Here is a 19,166-nt window from a genome sequence, read left to right as displayed (position 1 = left end):
CTTCTAGTTCTTGTTTGTTTTTTACTGCACGTTTCTTTAATAAAGTCTGCGCTTTCATCTGCTGCCTCGCGCAATACATGACACTTAAGCGAAGATAGGATTAAAAGAAGAAACTGAGACGGAAAATGCGTTGTAACACCACAAATGACCAAAATCAATAATTAGTTGCAATTACAGCTTTGAGACGTCTACGGTAAGCACCGCAGTTCTGGCTCATTCCTTTGGGCAAATTGTACAAGGTTACCACTGATGGACTAGCAATTTCAAACGCCTCCATAAATTAAGCCAGGAAATTGGGTAGACCACCTTCAGAAAACCTACGTCTTTTTAGAAACCAGTCATGAATGATGTTCTCTGGATGTTTGGAGTCATCGTTTTGTTAAACTCCCAAGTTTCTCTATTAAAATGCCCCGGTGAATCACTGCATTCATGTTTCCTTAGATAATGTGTACTACCCGAGTACTGTTGTCAAAGCAACAGCCCTATATGGTGCTCCCATCTCCGTACTGTGCTTAACTGTGAGTATGGACTTCTTGGAATCATACCCAGTATGCAAACCTTTCTCCCAGTGTGCTGAATTCGATATGCCTAAATGCCTGTGTGCAAAAGAGGAGTTTGGCATAGGGTGTAGGAACTAAGATGATTGCATTGTAGCTTATTATTATGTGTAACTGTTGTTCCTGCTGCTTTCAGGTTGTCCTGCAGCTCTGTTCGAGCGACTGCTGGCTGCTCTCTTACTTTCCTCAACATTAGCCTGAGAGCATGTTGTGAAATCTTGCACGGCACACCTTCTAGGAATGATTAATAGAGGTTCGATGAACTTTCCACCTGCATGTTATTGAACCGATTCTACTGGCAGGGATGTTTAAAGTTTTAAAGCTATGGCTGTGTAGCATTTTTCGATCCAAGTGTTACTACGTAAGGTTGTTCCTGAGAACTTTAGGAGGGTCCTTCAACTTCAGTATGATTGTAACTTGTATAAAATCTTCCCAGTCAATAGCAGTGTCTTTTATTATGACACCAGGTGCTATTTCATTTTAAATATCGTATCCAAATAATTTATCCATAGCCGTTAGATTTTTTGTAACGTATCACTGTGTATGCTTATAGATACGGTTTGCTGATCTTTATATGTACAAGTGTAAGTTTGAAGTGGATATATATCACTGGAAGTATATTAAATAACAAACTAAGAATGTCCAAATACAAAAAAAGGTTGTTGTTGTTTTTTTTTTACACTAATAGGTGTGTGTGTGCTTGATACAAATATATTCCAGAAGTGTATCTGAGAATGATTTTGTGCTAAATATGTTGCGACAATTTAAAAGTCTTATTTTTTTATAGTTAACATGACAGTCATACAGCACAGCCGAGGATATACATGTCATCAAAGGTCCACCTTCATCATTATGGTTTTATATATTACCAAATGATTAATCACATTTGATTGGTCAATAGCTGCTGCAGTGTGAAACAGGATTAGCCAATCAGAATCATGTATTGTCCTGTGTCTGTTTGAAAGCTACTAGGCAGCTAGCTCCACTCTGAACTCTGGGATATCAAAGTGACAGCTGACGAAGTGCTGGAGGTTTACTACAGGAGGAGGAAAACAAGAGTAGATCCGCTTTTATGAGATCATATGTAATGTATCCAATATTAGCATGATATTTGAATCATTTTCAGTGTAAATGTCAGAAAGGCATTTAATTTCCTGATGTTATTAATATGGCGAAATTGGTTGAGGGCAGATTATGTGTTAAAGAATTAACACATCAAAAAACTGTCTACATCAACCTACAAATTCCTGGATGCGTAGTGTATATCGATTTAGTTGCACAACTGATTTTATTTAGCTCATTTCCTCAGCTCTCTGAAATGAATTCCTGGCTCTGCCACTGATGCATCCTACTTCAATAGCATTTCCCATGATAATAAAAAAGCATTGCTTTAACCTAAAGGACAGGTTTTGACCCATAACCACTTCTTCTTCATCAGCACCTAGGTTGGTCAGTGTAGAGAAACTACAAGATAAGGATTTGAAATGAAATAACAACTCAAATCTGAACAAATGATCCTGGGACTGATCGACATAGGTCAGTTATCATGCTGATAGCAATATTACACCAACTGTTTCTCAAGATGTGCAATAAACCAGTCAAAGACGCGTAATTCCACTTCATCGGACGGTCGCAGAGACAACGATTCAATTTATAGATCAAATATCTGTTTGCCTCTGTTGTGCCATTTGTTCATCCAGGAGAGAAAGAGAGAGAGAGAGAGAGAGAAAGAGAGAGAGAGAGAGAGAGAGAGAGAGAGACAGAGAGAGAATGAAAAATACTTGCTGACCACTGCCAAGTGACAGATTGCCTCCAGACAAATCGTGAAAATTTTGTTGTCTAATCAGTAAAGAGTCATCAATGGACAATAATTGCACACACTTTACATCAAATCTGGCTGCACAACAAAGATATTCACTGCAGCAACTCTTCACAACCCAGTGACAAACAGCCACAAACCCTGTTGAGTAGAGCACTATAAAAGCAATCGAGAGTGCTCCAAACACGCACACACACAAATACACACACAAAAAAGACATTATTATGTACTATACTAACACCTGAGCTATTATTATTAACATTATTGTGTAATGTTATGAAGGAATAGTTGGAAAAGTGTTGCACATGTAACGATAAACCATTATACAGAATTATGTCATGCTATATGAAACCTGAGCCTATAATATTCATGTCCGCAATGTTGTAAATGCTGTAAACATTGTTATAAACATGTATTATAATACATTATGTAACCTAATGTTATGAACCTACATGCCGACGGTTTATGAACTGCTATGCATGTAAATACGTCAATTTATAATAATATTTATAATACCAGAGCCTTGGTTATTATAAAATGAGTGCTACAATGCTGTTATAATGCATTATACAACCTAATGTAATGAAGTCATATGCAAAAGTGTTGTTTTTTTTTTTTTTTTAAGTAGGAGGAAAAAAAAACTCAGTTCAGAGATATTTTACTTCCTCGTGTTTTGTAAATGAGATTTTTCACTACTAAGGCTTCTAACTCAGCTGCATGTACACAGTGTAAAAGAGTATAAGAAAGCTTTGACCAGCTGTTTGTGCATAATCCACTCAATGATCACCTCCTGAGACAGAAGTCTTTCTGATTAGACCCCTGGATTACTAGAGAGTTGATTGGTCCCTGTGAGAGTTCCTCGTTGAGATGAAGGAGCGCAGAAGAAGCTCTTCGATTGCTCTCTGTAAACCCACTAATAGCCTGAAAGGATCAGGAACAGCCTGGAGCAGAATGGTGAAACTGTGGGAGGATAGTGGGGGTGGTACAGCACAAGCTCGCTTCCTTTTGTCTTCTTGCTTTCTTTTTTAAACTACATCAGTGCGATCTGTAGGCGAGCGACGCTTACTTACAGGAATAGTACTATTAAAATCTCGCTATGTTTCAACGGTAAAAAAAACAAACAAACAAAAAAAACACGCTGATTCTCTCAGAATACGCAAGGTTAGGTTATAGCTATAGGAGAACTCAATCTTTCATCTATTTATTCACTTTAACCCTTCGACATAGACGGCTGAACATTCTGTCACTCTGTCCCTTCTCGCCGAGATAAAACAAAGAAGCGTAAGTGAGTAATTCGGGCTTTAAAAGACTGGAATGCTCAGCTTTATTATCAAAACACACTGCTGGTATGAAATCTAATATCTTAGCTATAATAACATGATATGAATGTGTTCAAAACTGTGTAAAACTGTCTATGTAGGCCATATGTCTTATGACCTATGAATACTGTTTATTCATTACCTGGTACAATGCATTCATAAAGCGTTATTTACATTGCTGTGATTATTCATGAAAAGGGATTACAGGTTATTGGAATGTTTATAATGCATTTATAAATGGTTAACAGAATGCATTATAAGCATTGTTTATAACACATTGTCAATACCGAAGAAATTCTTCCGCCAGCTTATAACGGCTTGGTTTCCTTCTTAACGGTCTTATTATATAACATGTTATGAGCACTTCATGATGTTAACGATTCATAATGCATAATAAACTTTGCGATAATGTGTGATGCATTTTCATAAACGCTTATAACAATGTGTATGACACCTTACGGGCGGTTTGTAACATGATATGAATACGTTCATGAGTGAAAATGTTTTGGGAAGAAAGAAAAGAATGAATAAGCAAATAAACAACGACGATATGTCCAAGCACCAAGCATTTATTCAGCCATACATATAATGTCTCATTTTTAAGGTTTTCGTTTCTCAAATAGAAAGCAAAACAAAACAAAACAACAACAACAACAAAAAAAACAACAGATACTTGAACCATGAAAAGCTATCACAAGTTCTTTGGTGCAGTAACGCACAAATTGAAAGATACACAAATAACTTAGTATCCATACAAATCTGTTCAAACGTATTAATAATAATTCTTCATAACATTATGAAGATAACATTTCTTCGTAAAAAACAACAACACTTTTTCGCGGTTTTCTAGCTTGCACTTGAAGTTAGAAGCCTACAACGAAACGGTGTACAAATAATCCTGCTCAGTGTATTATTATATGTACTACATTTATCATGTTTCAGCAGTAATAAGGTTCACATCCAGCAGTCAAGAACTCTGAAACCTGCAGTATTTTCTACAGACCTTCTAGCACCTCATTGCTATTTTCACTGAGTAGCACTAAAATGCCTGAATCAATACAGAAGCTGGCCATAAATGCAGACCACACACACACAATCATCAGCATGGAATTGACAAAATTCCTGGAAATCATTACTCCAGCCATTTATTAGCTGCTGAAGGATGTCTTTTTAGTTTGATCCGGCTGTTATTGAATGGCTCCGGCGACCACAACCTTGTCATTTTTGTCTCTTACAAAAGTCTTGTGATGGTCCTCATGATCTGATCCGGTATAAAATCTAGCTCCACAACATGCAAACGCCATCTGATACTTTAATCAGGTCCATGCTGAGATCACGATACATTTTTACATGATAATAAATAATATAAGTAAGGAATAAAACATAATAATAATCAACTGTCAGCATACGACTTCATGAAGACAGCGTACATAGTTTATACCGACACTGTAGGTAAGACTGTAGGTAGAGTGCATTATAACAAAGGCTTTGGAGTTATAAAGTATGGCATAAGCCTGTGTAACTGTATATTGTTACATGCACATATATCACTTTATAAAACATCAGCATATGATGGTTAGACAACATCATAAAATTAGGCTACATGATGCATTATAGTGTCTGTTTGAGCACACTAATCTAATAACCAAGTCTCTGTTATTATGATTAATATATAAAATATGATAATGTCCGGTATGGGCATGTATAAATGCTCATTCACGTGCATCGCACATTGTAAACCAGCAGCAAATGACTTTATAACATTGTAGACATGAATGTTATAATGCATAATAACAGACATATTTTTTTATACAGTACAACATATGTCCATGTAAATGTTTCTTCTTAAATACGTACCACTTAGATGACATTCGGCATTGTGATATTTGTTTGTAACAACACTGTAGACGCATAGGTATATCTCATAGAATAAATCACATGCATTGAACGTCATAAAGCATCAGCATATGATGTTATAGTGTCAGATTAGATACCACGTTATAACGTGTTTATAAAAACATGTCACGTGGACATGGACGTTATAATGCGTTATAGCAAAGCCTGTGTAAATGTTTAATCTAATGTAACATTACAATCATAACACTATATAAAACAAATGTTTGTACTTTATAAATCATGCATAATACATTAGAATACCTGACATACTGTGTGTAAGAAATAAATGATCGTTTATTGTTCGTGGCAGAAAATAGACGTGAGTGTGACAGCCAAAGTTTGCAGAAGAACTGTGTCCGGTTCTCGGAAAAGTACTTAAGGCAAAACGTATCGGCTGATCTCTTGATAAAATTGTTTGACAGTGACCCTGACTGAACTGACACCATTTTAAAGGCAAAGGGTGACCACGTAAAATATTTACTTAAGTTAGTTTTCTGCTTTATTTATTTATTTATTTATTTATTTATTTATTTATTTATTTATTTATTTATTTATTTGCAGTATATTATTTTGAAAGCATCTTAACTTTACAGATGATGTTCTTTACATGTGCCTATATTTTATTATTATTTAATACAGTGCATGCATTGAATTATTTTATTTATCCACATTTACCTTTGACACATGAAAGCCTCGTGACATCTTCTCATTAATCGAAGCATATAAATATATATATATATATTTGGTGTGTATTCATACCAACATGACTGTAGTATTAGTGTATAAACTATTTTGCATGATGTCTAACCGTGACTCTTATTTTGTAAGAATGATTGAGGGAAACCACGATGATGAGCAATTTTATAGCCAATACTGAGATTTATTTACAGGTGCGTATTTACACATGCGACTGCATGTTGCGATTAGAATCATTTCAACGTTTAATACATCGCCACTAGTTTGCTGCGTTATAATTTCCCCGTTTAAAAGGTGTAAAATGAGGTGTTCAAACCAACAGCGCAGAAATGAGAGGTTCACAATACATTACACACTTCAGTAAAACATATCTCTTAGGGATAAACCATCAGAATCGATAGGCTCATCAATGCACATCTGATCGACATTATTTGTTCTTAGCAGTGTTGAGAAAAGCTGAGAAAGAATAATCTATCGCTTATAGAACCTGAATTAGACCGAATCCATTTTTACAGCAATCCAATCTGTTTCGTGATGATGATGTGAAATGGTGTAGTGGGTACGGGTTCAGAGTCAATACAAGACTGTGATTCATTGCCTCTCGGTCCTCAGCATGGGTTACCGCTGCAGTACGGCAATTACAACTCAAGTGGATTAAACATCATTTAAAACCACAGTGAGTATTTGGCTTCCAACAGGTTAACTGAGCTCTAAAATACAGTTATAAAGGCTGACACATGGGCATTTTCTGTGGGCTGCTTTACTCACTGAGCACAAAGAATATTTTCTTTCAGTTACTTTATTCATTTTTTTTATTCCATGAGTTTATTTAATTCTCTTCTAAATGTTCTAGCAGGCAGTAAATCTGTGCTGCTCTCTCGGCCTCAAATCCCACTTTTCCGGATAGCGGCACTCCCGATGATACAGCCCTGACCCTATCATTTCTGGGTCCACTGAAGCAGAGCCACTTAGGGAGTATTATCTGGGTGCAATATGTCTCAAATTTTACACACCAAAGCCACCGTTAGCAGAACAGACTTTTCAGATAGTGATAAAATGTGATCAAGGCCAGTACTGGTTTACATACAGTACACTATAGACTCTGTACCAGGGTCAGAAATTCACTTATTTTTTTTTATTAAGGGGCCCTGTGGAGATGATTTTCAGTGGCATTTGTTATAATGTTAATGAGTATTTATCGATCACATACATATGCACAGTGAAATTCTTTTCTTCACATACCCCAACATGTCAGGAAGTTGGGGTCGGAGCGCAGGGTCAGACGTGATACAGCGCCCCCTGGACCAGAGAGGGTTAAGAGCCTTGCTCAAGGGCCCAGCAGTAGCAGCTTGGCAGTGCTGGGGCTTGAACCCCCGACCTTCCGATCAGTAACCCAGAGCCGTAACTGCCAAACCACCACTGTATTAGTTAAAGAAACATCTTCCATAACTTTTAATTATTTCGTATATTTTATGACGAGACAAAGCTGTTGCAGCTGGCACTGCTGGCAGTGACCTACAGGCCTTGCAGTAGATAGCCAGATCGCCATTAGCATGAGTTTCTGCATCGAGCCAGTCCATGACTCGTTAGTAGATATTTTCACAGTGGATTTGGATGTCTTTGGTTTTTCTTCTGTTGGCGTGTTTGATGGTGTGTCCGGGTTTGAATGGCTGATTTTATTCTTTTTAATCAAAAACTGCTCCATCTTTTCTGTGCATTAACAACACTCGTAGAGATTTCAGAAATATCGCTTGAATCAACCTAGATTGCTCTTTATATTTAGTATATATTGTATATCAAATGTTCCTAATAATTTATTTATTTATTTATTTATTTTTTATTTTTTTTTTTTATTTTTTTTTTTTTTAAAAACAGGAATTAACTATGGGTTGATTTTTGTTGTTGTTGTTACAATTGAAATATTCATATACATTCTCGGTGGCATTTTTACCCTGAGCTATTTTTCCGGCCCTGCACTGTACATTGTTTATTACAAGAAAAACAATTCATCTTTAGAAAAACTTTAGGTTTTCCAACACTGGAAAGTCTTGAGGATGGAGGATATTGCACTTTCTGTTTTCTCGGCAGCAAGCTGCATATTTTTTTTTTTTGTCATGTTAGCTTCAAGAGAAAGTGAGAGAACAACTCTCATTTTATAGTTGCTATAATGAAGTGCAACTACTGAATAAATGGTAAATAAAAAAAAATGGTGTGTCATTCTTTAATAAAATAAAACATTTGAATCACTGGCAAACTGCTGTAGTATAAGAGGAATAAAACTCTTCAGGAACACTAACCTTAGGGAAAATAATCAACTTCATGGTGCTACCTTTAACATATCAACACAAAAATGGTTTACTGACCACAAAATCAAGGTCCTGACATGGCCATCCCAGTCCCCTGACCTGAAACCTATAGAAAACCTGTGGGGTGAACTGAAGAGGAGAGTCCACCAGCGTGGACCTCGAAATTTTAAAGGTCTGGAAAGATTCTATATGAAGGAATGGTCTCAGATCCCTTGCCATGTATTCGCCAACCTCAAGGAGCAACGTGAGGTAGCACAAAATATTGACTAAATGGGTTCCAATAATTGTTACACACCTATATTTAACAAAGATTATTTTTTTTTTGGATAAACCTGTGTTGTGTTTGCAACTGTTTGATATCCATGAGAGCAGAGTATAAAACATCAAAAGGTTCAACAATGAAGACAAATTTTCACAGCCGAGGGTGCCAATATTAGTGGAGGGCACTGTATATTGAGGTACTGTTAAACTACCGTAACAGGTTATACCTTAAACATAAATTCAGCCTGACGAGCTCGCTGATATCAGCAGACAAGCACAACCAACATAAACAGAGCGAAATAAAATGTCCCATGATGGTTCTGATATCAGTATCGGTATAATAGAGTGCCAAAAAAAAAAAAAAAAACCATGCACTCATACTCATCTGGAAAAAAAAAGAAGAAAACGGGAAACTCTATTAGACAAGAGAGTTTCTGTTCAAACCTCAAAAATGACAGGTCATTTTAAATGGCTGATTTCTTCAGGCATTCGCGACACCATGTGGACCTCTTACCATCCAGCCCTCTGCCTATATGTCCCTCAGAGAGACAGACAGAAAGAGCAAGAAAGTGAGAAAGCTAGAAAGTTAGGAAGAAAGAGAAAGGGCCATGAGGGTATATAGGGTGTATTCCATGCAGCAGAAGGGCATAAGTTATTCAAATACAGACCTGGTCACATCGCTCTAGGCACTCTGTCAAGACAGAAAAGACTTATGTCGAGTCCCAGTTCAGTTACAGATGATCAGTTTCAATGTCAGCCACTCCCTCTCTGTCTCCCATCACTTCTCGATGCTCTGCTCTTCCGTTTTCTTCCTCGCTTTCTTCCACACTCAGCACTTATTCTACTTGTCATCAGAACACATTTTGAGTGCCGCAGTTAACAACACCCCATGGGCTGCCGTGACAATACAATCAAGGTGGGATGTATTTTGCAGGCTATAAGAATTAGGAGGGAAAGTGTGTTGACTCTTGTGCTGAGTCAACTGCTCTGCAAATCTGCTGAACCAAGACTAGGGTAAAAAGCACAAAAAAAATAAAAAATGTTTGCACGTCATATTTACATATGCTCAAGATTTGCCATCGTCAGGTAAAGTCGTTGCAAAATAGTATGTTTTAGTTTATTTTCCTGCAGCTATTATTATTATTAATAATAATAATAATAATAATAATAATAATAATAATAATAATAATTATTATTATTATTATTATTATTATTATTATTATTATTATTATTATTATTATTATTATTCCTTAGATTTATATAGCACTTTTCTAGGCATTCAAAGCGCTTTATATTGTATGGGGGGAAATCTCTTCAACCACCACCAGTGTGAAGCATCCACCTGGATGATGCGACGGCAGCTATAGTGCGCCAGAACGCTCACCGTACACCAGATATTGGTGGAGAATGACGTAGCCAATTCAGGGATGGAGTTTATTAGGGGGCCATGAGAGATAACTGCCATTGGGGGAATTTCGCAAGGACACCAGGGTTATACCCCTACTCTTTATGAGAAGTGTGGGATTTATAATGACCACAGAGAGTCAGGAGCTTGCTTTAACGTCTCATCCTATTTTTTGTTTTCAGTATAGTGTCCCACATCTCTATACTGGGGCATTAAGACCCACACAGAACACATGGTGAGCACCACCTGCTTGCCTTAGGAATACCACTTCCAGCAGCAATCCTAGTTTTCCCCAGGAGGTCTCCCATCCTGGTACTGGCTAGGCTCAACCCAGGCTCAGTGGGAAACCAGGCGAGAACTGCAGGGTGATATGGCTCTGGCCATATCATTTCGTATCATTTCATATCATATCTAGCCATATTATTTAATAAGTATATACCAAGTAATACAAGGCATGCATGATACATACGCTATATGGTCAAAAGTATGTGAACACCTGACCTTCATACCCATATTTGGTTCTTCAAAATGTTGCTACAAAGTTGGAAACACAGAATTATCTACAATGTCTATGTATGCTGTAGCATTACAATTTCCTTTCACTGGGACCAAGAGACCCAAACCTGTTCCAGCATGAGAATGTCCCTGTGCACAAAGCGAGCTCCATGAAGATATGGGTTGCCAACTTTGGACTGGAAGAACTGCACAGAGCCCTGACCTCAACCCCAATGAACACCTTTGAGATGAACTGGAACACCGACTTCACCCCAGACCTCATCACTCATTATCAGTGCCTGATATTACTAAAGCTCTTGTAGATGAATGAACACAAATTCCTATAGCCATGCTCCAAAATCTAGTGGAAAGACTTCCTAGAAGAGTGGAGCTTTTTATAACAGTAAATGGGGAATAAATAAGGAATGGTTTGTTTAACAAGCACATATGTGTGTGATGGTCAGTAATATATTTAAGTAAAAATAAAAAAAGGCATTCTGTTGCTTCTAACTTTCTCTCTGACTGATCATTTTTACATGTAAATCTTGCCAAAAAAGTTGCCTTTAACTTACAGCGTGTGTCAGATAACATTCTAAAATCAGGGATTTAGCAGTGCAGAGCAGCAGCTTGGAAATGACTTGGAAGTGACTACTGGTTGACTTGTAGTCTTAATGGACCATATTTCAGTCATTATTTCATACTCTGTTGTTTGACAAATATGTAACAGAAAAATATGTAAATGGGAACAGCTTTATTGGGAATTCGGCTGTATTAAAATACAGCATGTGAGCACAGAGAGCAGGAGAGAAGCAAACAGATGTAAAGGCCTGACATTAGGCAGAATGCAAATATGATGCAATGACATCATGAATATGCTAATTAAAGCATGACATCATCTAGGGACATTTAGCACTTTTTTTTGGCTACTTAGCAGTCTTTAGCTACTTTCCAATGAACGTAGTTGGCACCAGTACATGGTTTATCATTGGTTTTGCAAAGCCTTGCTCAGTGTCCTTATTTATGTACGTTCTGAGCCTGTTTCCTGACTTTGTCTAATCATATTTATGGATTATGATATGCATTAAGCATCTATAAGTGTCTCTTGTAAACCTGGTTCATGTTTACAAAGTCTCAGTTTGTATCAAAAGCCACAGTTAGTATTTGTACCCTCTTCTGGTTTGCACTAACCATATCTCTATTGAATTTGTGCAGTTTATTTCATGAGATCAAAGTCCACCTGTTTAAGGCTAGTATAATGGACAGGGTTAGCAGTTTGTAGCTTTTCTTATGACTTTTTCATGCAAAATCTAAGCAAATACTTGTTTTGCTATGAATTTTGCATGAGGTCAGGCTGCTTTGAGATTATCTTTAAAGGCGTTTTGTATCTTAAGATAGAGGGCTGGTGCAGAGATTCTGCAAAGCCATAGACTCACATATATTGGAGAGCTGTGTCAGCAAAGTTGCTTTTCCCACTGGCCCATTCATTAAATGGTCTTTCTGGAAATAGGAACGCATCCATAGCCAAAAAAAACAGAAAACAGCTCAGTATATCTGGGTTCTTTATGAATATGACCCAAAAGTGTCTGAAATGAATTTAGTAGTAGTGTGAATGTTGGAGTGTGTGGTGAGATTACAGGGTGCATTTGTCACCCGCATAAATTGATTCTTTGCAGCTGTTTGGACTGTTATCTTGTACCTGATGCGATGTGATTCTGCAACTCACATCTACTTCAACTATTAACAAGAGGTGCAAATGTGAATAAAAATGCCAGTATCCTGATTTACTACTTTCCCACCTATTAGTCCATCTGCCCAGTCTGAATCAGTGTTAAAATGATTCGTTTGGTTCATGGTTTGGGTTCACACTGTACTAGAAAGGAAACCATTCATGCATCCATCCCTCCATTTTCTGTACCACTTATCCTACACAGGGTAAAGAGGTGCCTGGAGCCTGAAATCCTGGGGACTCGGGACACAGGGCTTCGGGTGGATGGGGTGCCAACCCATCACAGGCACAATGGCACACACACTCACACACCCATTCACACAGTACAGACAATTTAGAGATGTCAATCAACCTACAACGCATGTTTTTGGTCTAGGGTGGAAACTGGAGTGAATCCACCAACCATGGGGAACAAGGTTGGTGCTAGATAAATATGTATAAATTGTATGGTTATATAAATAACTAGTTTAAAACATTTGTGCATCTCACACAGCATTTATTTTCTATTTTTATTTGTTCAGCACAAGGCATTTCTACAGCACTACAGCTCAGTCCTTTGGTAGATCAATTACATCCACTAAACAAACACTGCAACCCAAAATGCATGAGATATTTTATTCACTTCCTGCAGATGATTCGATTTGGAGTTGGCTCACTTTCTCACTGCTCTAGAGTTCATATAAAAATGGACCAAGACTACCTCACTCAGGCGCTCTTGGACCGAGTATTACGCCATGTTCTCACATATATAAAGATAGGCGAGAGGAAAAATACAACAGGGATTGCTTCAAACAAACTAAACACGCCATCATTAGATCCATAATAAAGAGGCTAATGTGTGAATGCAATCTGATGAACTGAGTGACTTACAAAGACATATAATGTGTAAATAATGTAAATAAGTAGGAGAGGAAACAATATTTAAATGAGGTCTGATTTCAAATAGCATTTAAAGCTGATGACAGATGTTTTAAAACCATGTGGAAGAAAACCTTTTTGCAGGATTTTAAATGCTAGTATTGGACATGTGAACGTGAAGCAAATCTCTAATAGGAACATAATATTAAGTCATAATTTGCAGAAATGTTTCTCATTATTTTCAGCTTGGGATGCATAATTTCAGGATACTTGAAATTGTGTTCAAATGGTGGAAATGGGTTTGCTCATTTAAATTGAATACGTGCCCTTCAGTTGTATTAATTTGTACATAAATTCTCCATTCTGGACCCTGTTAAATCATGCTGCATGATCACTGCCCTGTATTTAGCAATTTTACAGTAGGTAGGAACTGCATTAAGGTGAATTTGCAAAATATGCTCCATAGACCCTGTCAGTATAACAGCGTATTAAAGGAGTCGTATCATGATTTTTAATGTTTTCCTTTTGTTTGTAATGTGTCTGTTTGTGCATGTATAAGATCTGCAAAGTCACAAAGCTCATAGTCTCCCCAAAGGGATTTATTTTATCTAACAGAGAACACTGCTCCAGACCTGCCAAACCAAACGTCTACATTACTATGTAATCTATTAGCATAATCCCGCCCAAAGGCAGGCGTGAAGAAAGAAGGTGAGGTGTCAATGTATTCAGGCGACATGTCGAGGAGACACTGTGTGTTTCAGTGTGAAAGCAAAAACCCCTTGTTTAACCTTCCAAAAAATGGATGAAATTAGGAATCAGTGGTTACTGTTTATTTATAATGCTGTTCCTGAGCAGTACAATCCCAAACGTTTGCTTGTGCACAGCACATTTTACGGAGGACAGCTTCCTGAACCTGGGCGAGTACAAGGCAGGCTACACACAAAGGCTACTCCTGAGAAGTGTGGTGATTCTCTCTTTGCTCGGACAATCTTGTGCTTCTGAATCAGAACCTGTAAGTGTGTTTGATTATTTTATGAAGTATCTGCTGTTCAAATGCAGAGTTTTGTGTTATGGCTTAGTTGTAGACCTCTGCTAACGTGCTGACTAATGTTCGCTAAGTTGCCTCAGTTTTTTTTAATGTTTGTTTGTATGTTGGTGGACTGACAGAGACGCTGATTGTAGCTGCTGTTGTTCAATCGATTCACAAGAATCCTAGCTTTCCAAAGATATATCGGATGAGCACCTACGTACACAAAGAAACTGTGTATATAGCAGAATTTTGCACTTAACAACACAACGGTCTGCTGGTGGGCCATTAGAATTTACATTGTACCTGAAAGGTAAGAGAATTAGAAAATAAAAACTTACCACTGTGAAACATTCTGCTCAAGTTGTGTTTGCAAAAGTTGGTTCCTCTTGATCATCCGTATCAACTAGATTAAAACTGCATTCGTTGTTTATAATCATTTGCACGTGAGGTTTCTCAATATTTTGAGAAAGTTTCTCCTTGTTTTGAGATAGTGATGATTAATTTCAAGATATTTGTGTGTTCAAACGGTGGAAATGGATTTGTTCACTTAAATTTAATACTTTCCCTTCAGTTGTATTAATCTGTACATCGAATCTCCATTCTCGACCCTGTTAAATGATGCTGTATGATCACTGTCCTGTATTGTACACTTTAACAGTAGGTAGGAACTGCGTTAAGATAAATTTACAAAACGTGCTCCGTAGACTCTGTCAATATGGGAACTTTTTATAATTGTATTTCTTTTTTAAAATCATTTGCGCATGATTTTCTACACCTAAACTTTTAGTTTGAAATCAGAACCTTATGCTTTTCCACCAACTGATTCTACATCCCCTGCTCTTTTTTTTTTTTTTTTTTTTTTAATTATTTAAAGTTTTCTTGTTAAAATTCCAAGCCATGGAATGCAAAGCTTAAATATTTGAGGAAAGATGGTGAGGAGTACCATTATTCCTCCCCCCCTTCTCCTAGACATACACATACCCACACACACTGAATTTCTGTAGTCTTTTTTTATGTGTGACTCCAGGCGGATTATTTGGTATGAGAAACACATAGCAGACAGCGTTCCCTCTGCTCTGCTTTCTTCTCACACAGATCCACAGGACTTGATGCTTGGCTTGGAGAGGCAACACCAACTGGCTGCTTTAGAGACTCGGGAAGCAGAAACATAAAGCCTGCAGCACAGTGAGAGGCATATATATTCGACATGCACACATGCTGTGTTGCTCTATGTTCTCTGTCTACTCCGGGTTTAATTTACTGGCATCGTTATCACGTGTCCCTCCAGCACAACACAGTGCTGTAAAAGTACAAATGCATGTCATTGCTGTCTTCCATATGTTATATTTTCCATCCTGATTTTACTTATTTACAACCCCAATTCCAGAAAAGCTAGGACCATATGGAAAATGCTACTAAAAGCAAAGAGGAATGATTTCCAAAAAAGTTGGGACAGGGCAATTTGGGACTAATAGCAATGTGACACATTGAAATAAGAAGATGATGTGAAACAGGTGAGGCAACCGTCCAATCAGAGTATATAAGGAGCCTCCAAAAAAGACCTAATCTTTCATGAGCAAGGATGGGTCGAGGCTCGCCAATCTGCCAACAGATGCATCAGCGAATAATCCAACACTCTGAGAACGACATTCCCCAAAGACAAATCGGTAGGATTTGGGGTATTTCACCTTCTACAGTGCACAATATAATTAAAAGATTCAAGGAATCCGGTCAAATCTCCGGTGAGTAAAGGGGAAGGCTGAAAACCACTTCTGAATGCGTGTGATCTCCGATCCCTCAGAGATCACTGTCTTAAAAACCGTCATGAGTCTGTAATGGATATCCTGACATGGGCTCGGGAATTCTTTGGTAAACCTTTGTTAGTCGACACCATTCGCCGCTGCATCCACAGATACAGGTTAAGACTTTACTATGCAACGCCGAAGCCGTACATCAACACTGTCCAGAAGCACCGTAGACTACTCTGAGCTCGGGCTCGTCTGAGATGGACAGTAGCACAGTGGAATCGTGGTTTGTGGGCCGACGAGTCGAAATTTCAAATAGTTTTTGGACAAAACAGCCATCATGTTTTCTGGGCCAAAGAGGAAAAGGACCGTCCAAGCTGTTATTAGCGTCAGGTCCAAAATCCAGTGTCTGTCATGGAATAGAGGTGTGTCAGTGCCCATGGCATGGGTAACTTGCACATCTGTGAGGGCAGCATTAATGCAGAAAGATATGTATACATTTTCGAGCAACATATGCCGCCATCCCGACGTCGTCTTTTCCAGGGACGTCCCTGCATTTTCAATCGGGACAACAACGAACCACATTCTGCCTGGATTACAAACACACAGTTGCATAAGCAGAGAGTGCAGGTGCGAGCATGGCCTGCCTGCATTCCTGACCTGTCTCAGATTGAGAATGTGTAGTGCATTATGAAGTGCAAAATAAGGCAACGAAGGCCTTGTACGGTTGCACAGCTGAAGAAATGCATAATGGATGAATAAAGTAAAATAAACCTTTAACAAGTGTTATTACAATAAAAGGTGATGTTACACAGTGATAAATAGTCGTCTGTCCCAACTTTTTTGGAGTGGGTTGCAGGCATCACATTTGAAAAGAGTGTATATTTTCCAAAATAAATTAAATTCACAAATGAAAACATCATATAATGTGTAAATAATATGTTTTCAATATAGTACAGGATGAATCGAATTTTCAAATGACTTTTTTTGTTTGTTTTTTGCATTTTCCATACTGTCCCAACTTTTTTGGAATTGGAGTTGTCTTTATTTTTTTGTAATGCATAGAGGTGACTATCAAAAGGCATCAGGCTGATTTAAGAGCTCTGCAACTTGTCTGATGAATGAAAGGTGGTGCTTTCAGACCGGCACAGCATCTCTCGGTGCATTGAGTACGTCTGCAATCAAACCTTGCCTGAAGGTGTCAAACTCGTCTCGCAGTCCAGACTTGTACTTTTTCATAGAGTGTCTGGTTCTCACCGATAATAGATGCGAAGGCTATGTAAAAAATGTAATTTTGATAACTAGCTCAACGATGAAGCTATTAGATATGTGTGTTATATCACAAGGTTTCGTCAGTAGCATAATTACAATGATTAGGGCAAACTATTAAACACAGATAGTCAGATGCATTTGGGATTTCTATTTTTTTTCCTTCATGTGCCCATAATAACCTCCTGGCTTAGTTCAAACTGAACTGAAAGGACTTCTTTCCTGTTCACTCAGCCCCTTTGCGCCATGGCATGAACTGAACCTAGTTAGCATTTTTAGCACACACACACCTATATGTCCCTTTACCACAAACCTAACACATTACGCGTGTAAGACTATGCCACTCCTATTTTTATTGGTAGGAGAGCCCAAATTTTCCCCACACAGGCAACTCAAACATATGAACTGAACGCCAGAGTACCAAAATATTAACAATTTTTATTTGACATGATACAACACACAATTCGAAACACCAATGATCCACCAAGAGGTATCGTTAATCTCCCGGTGCTAGTTCACAGTCAAATAGGGAGATTCGTTTAGGTGGTTCCATCAGGGGCAAAGACAACTTCAAACCAAAGTCAAATTTATAAAATAACCAAATCCAAATCACAACCCCAACACAATTCATGTAAATAACATTTAAAAAAAAAGAAAATCATTAAAAAAAGAAAATTCATCAGAAACAAAAGAATCAACAATCAAATCAAAGAAAAGAAAACTCAGCGCAATGCCCTAGTAAACTCCACAAATCTACCTCCTGTACCGCAGAGGGGGCTACCTCACAGAGGATATTTACTTCCCGCTTCTACATAAAGGATCACAGACTTGTACGAACTTACATATAATATATAAATCACATTTCAAGATGGGTAGAAACAGTGGCTGTCCTAAATAGCAGCTTCATCAGGCACCTAAAATTACACAGTCTTTTTAAATAAACATCACATGACCCCATTAATATACAATAATGAATTAAAATACAACACTCATAGCAATCAAATGATACAAATCACACACACACACACACACACACACACACACCTTACTTGTAGTTAAATTGGAGTTACAAAAAGGATTATGCAAATTGGCTATCTCATCCACCAGGAAGCGGAACTATAACAAACAATAGACTACTTAGTTTAAAATGTCTATAAAACAATTAATTTAGTGCATACTATACACACTAAGCACACACTAAGCACCTGACCATTTTACCCTACAATTCAACGAATAATCTCTGTAAAACATACATTTAAACTGCACATCGGAATAAAACAACCAAACACTTACCTGGCTAACAGTTCAGCGACACTCTCAAAGAGGAAATATAGTCATCACCAGCACACCCCTGAAGCCTTATATGCAAAATTACACAACCTAGGATTTGCAGGGGATGTTGCCATAAAGAACTGATCAGCTTACTCACGTTTTAAAACCACCACGGGGAAGCGAGATCAGACGTGAAGTGAGTATGACTCGCGAGACTTTTAGAGATGTCACTCTCGTTGCGCTACCCGTCCCTCGTCCTTCTCACATAAGTAATAGATATACAGTATATTTATTCATATATATTTTTTTAAAAAAAAAAAGGAAGAAAAAGGAAAAATAGTACAAGTTATAAATCAGAGTCTAATACTAACTTTAACCTGTGTATCTTTTTAGATGATTTGATTTGGGCTGAGTGTTACAAATTGGAACGTGTGAGACATGACCAGACAGCAGGCGTTTTAGTGGGATTTGGCGGCTTTTTTGCTATTTTGCTCCAGTAAAACTTATTGGCA

General features: G+C 37.7%; 1 long non-coding RNA gene across 1 annotated transcript in view; it reads right to left on the bottom strand.

Annotated features, from left to right (window-relative positions):
- LOC124628832 (uncharacterized) overlaps window positions 1–18,698 on the bottom strand; it is a 67,020-nt gene extending 48,322 nt beyond the window's left edge. The window contains exon 1 of the long non-coding RNA XR_006983547.2: window positions 18,676–18,698. This is a non-coding gene — a long non-coding RNA (uncharacterized LOC124628832). The remainder of the gene's footprint in view (window positions 1–18,675) is intronic.
- Between the last annotated feature and the right edge of the window lie 468 nt (window positions 18,699–19,166).

This window comes from Ictalurus punctatus, chromosome 13 (assembly GCF_001660625.3).
Source record: "Ictalurus punctatus breed USDA103 chromosome 13, Coco_2.0, whole genome shotgun sequence".
Classification (NCBI taxonomy): Eukaryota; Metazoa; Chordata; class Actinopteri; order Siluriformes; family Ictaluridae; genus Ictalurus; species Ictalurus punctatus.
The sequence above is the reverse complement of the archived record's forward strand: the minus strand, read 5'-3'. Positions and strand labels throughout refer to the sequence as shown.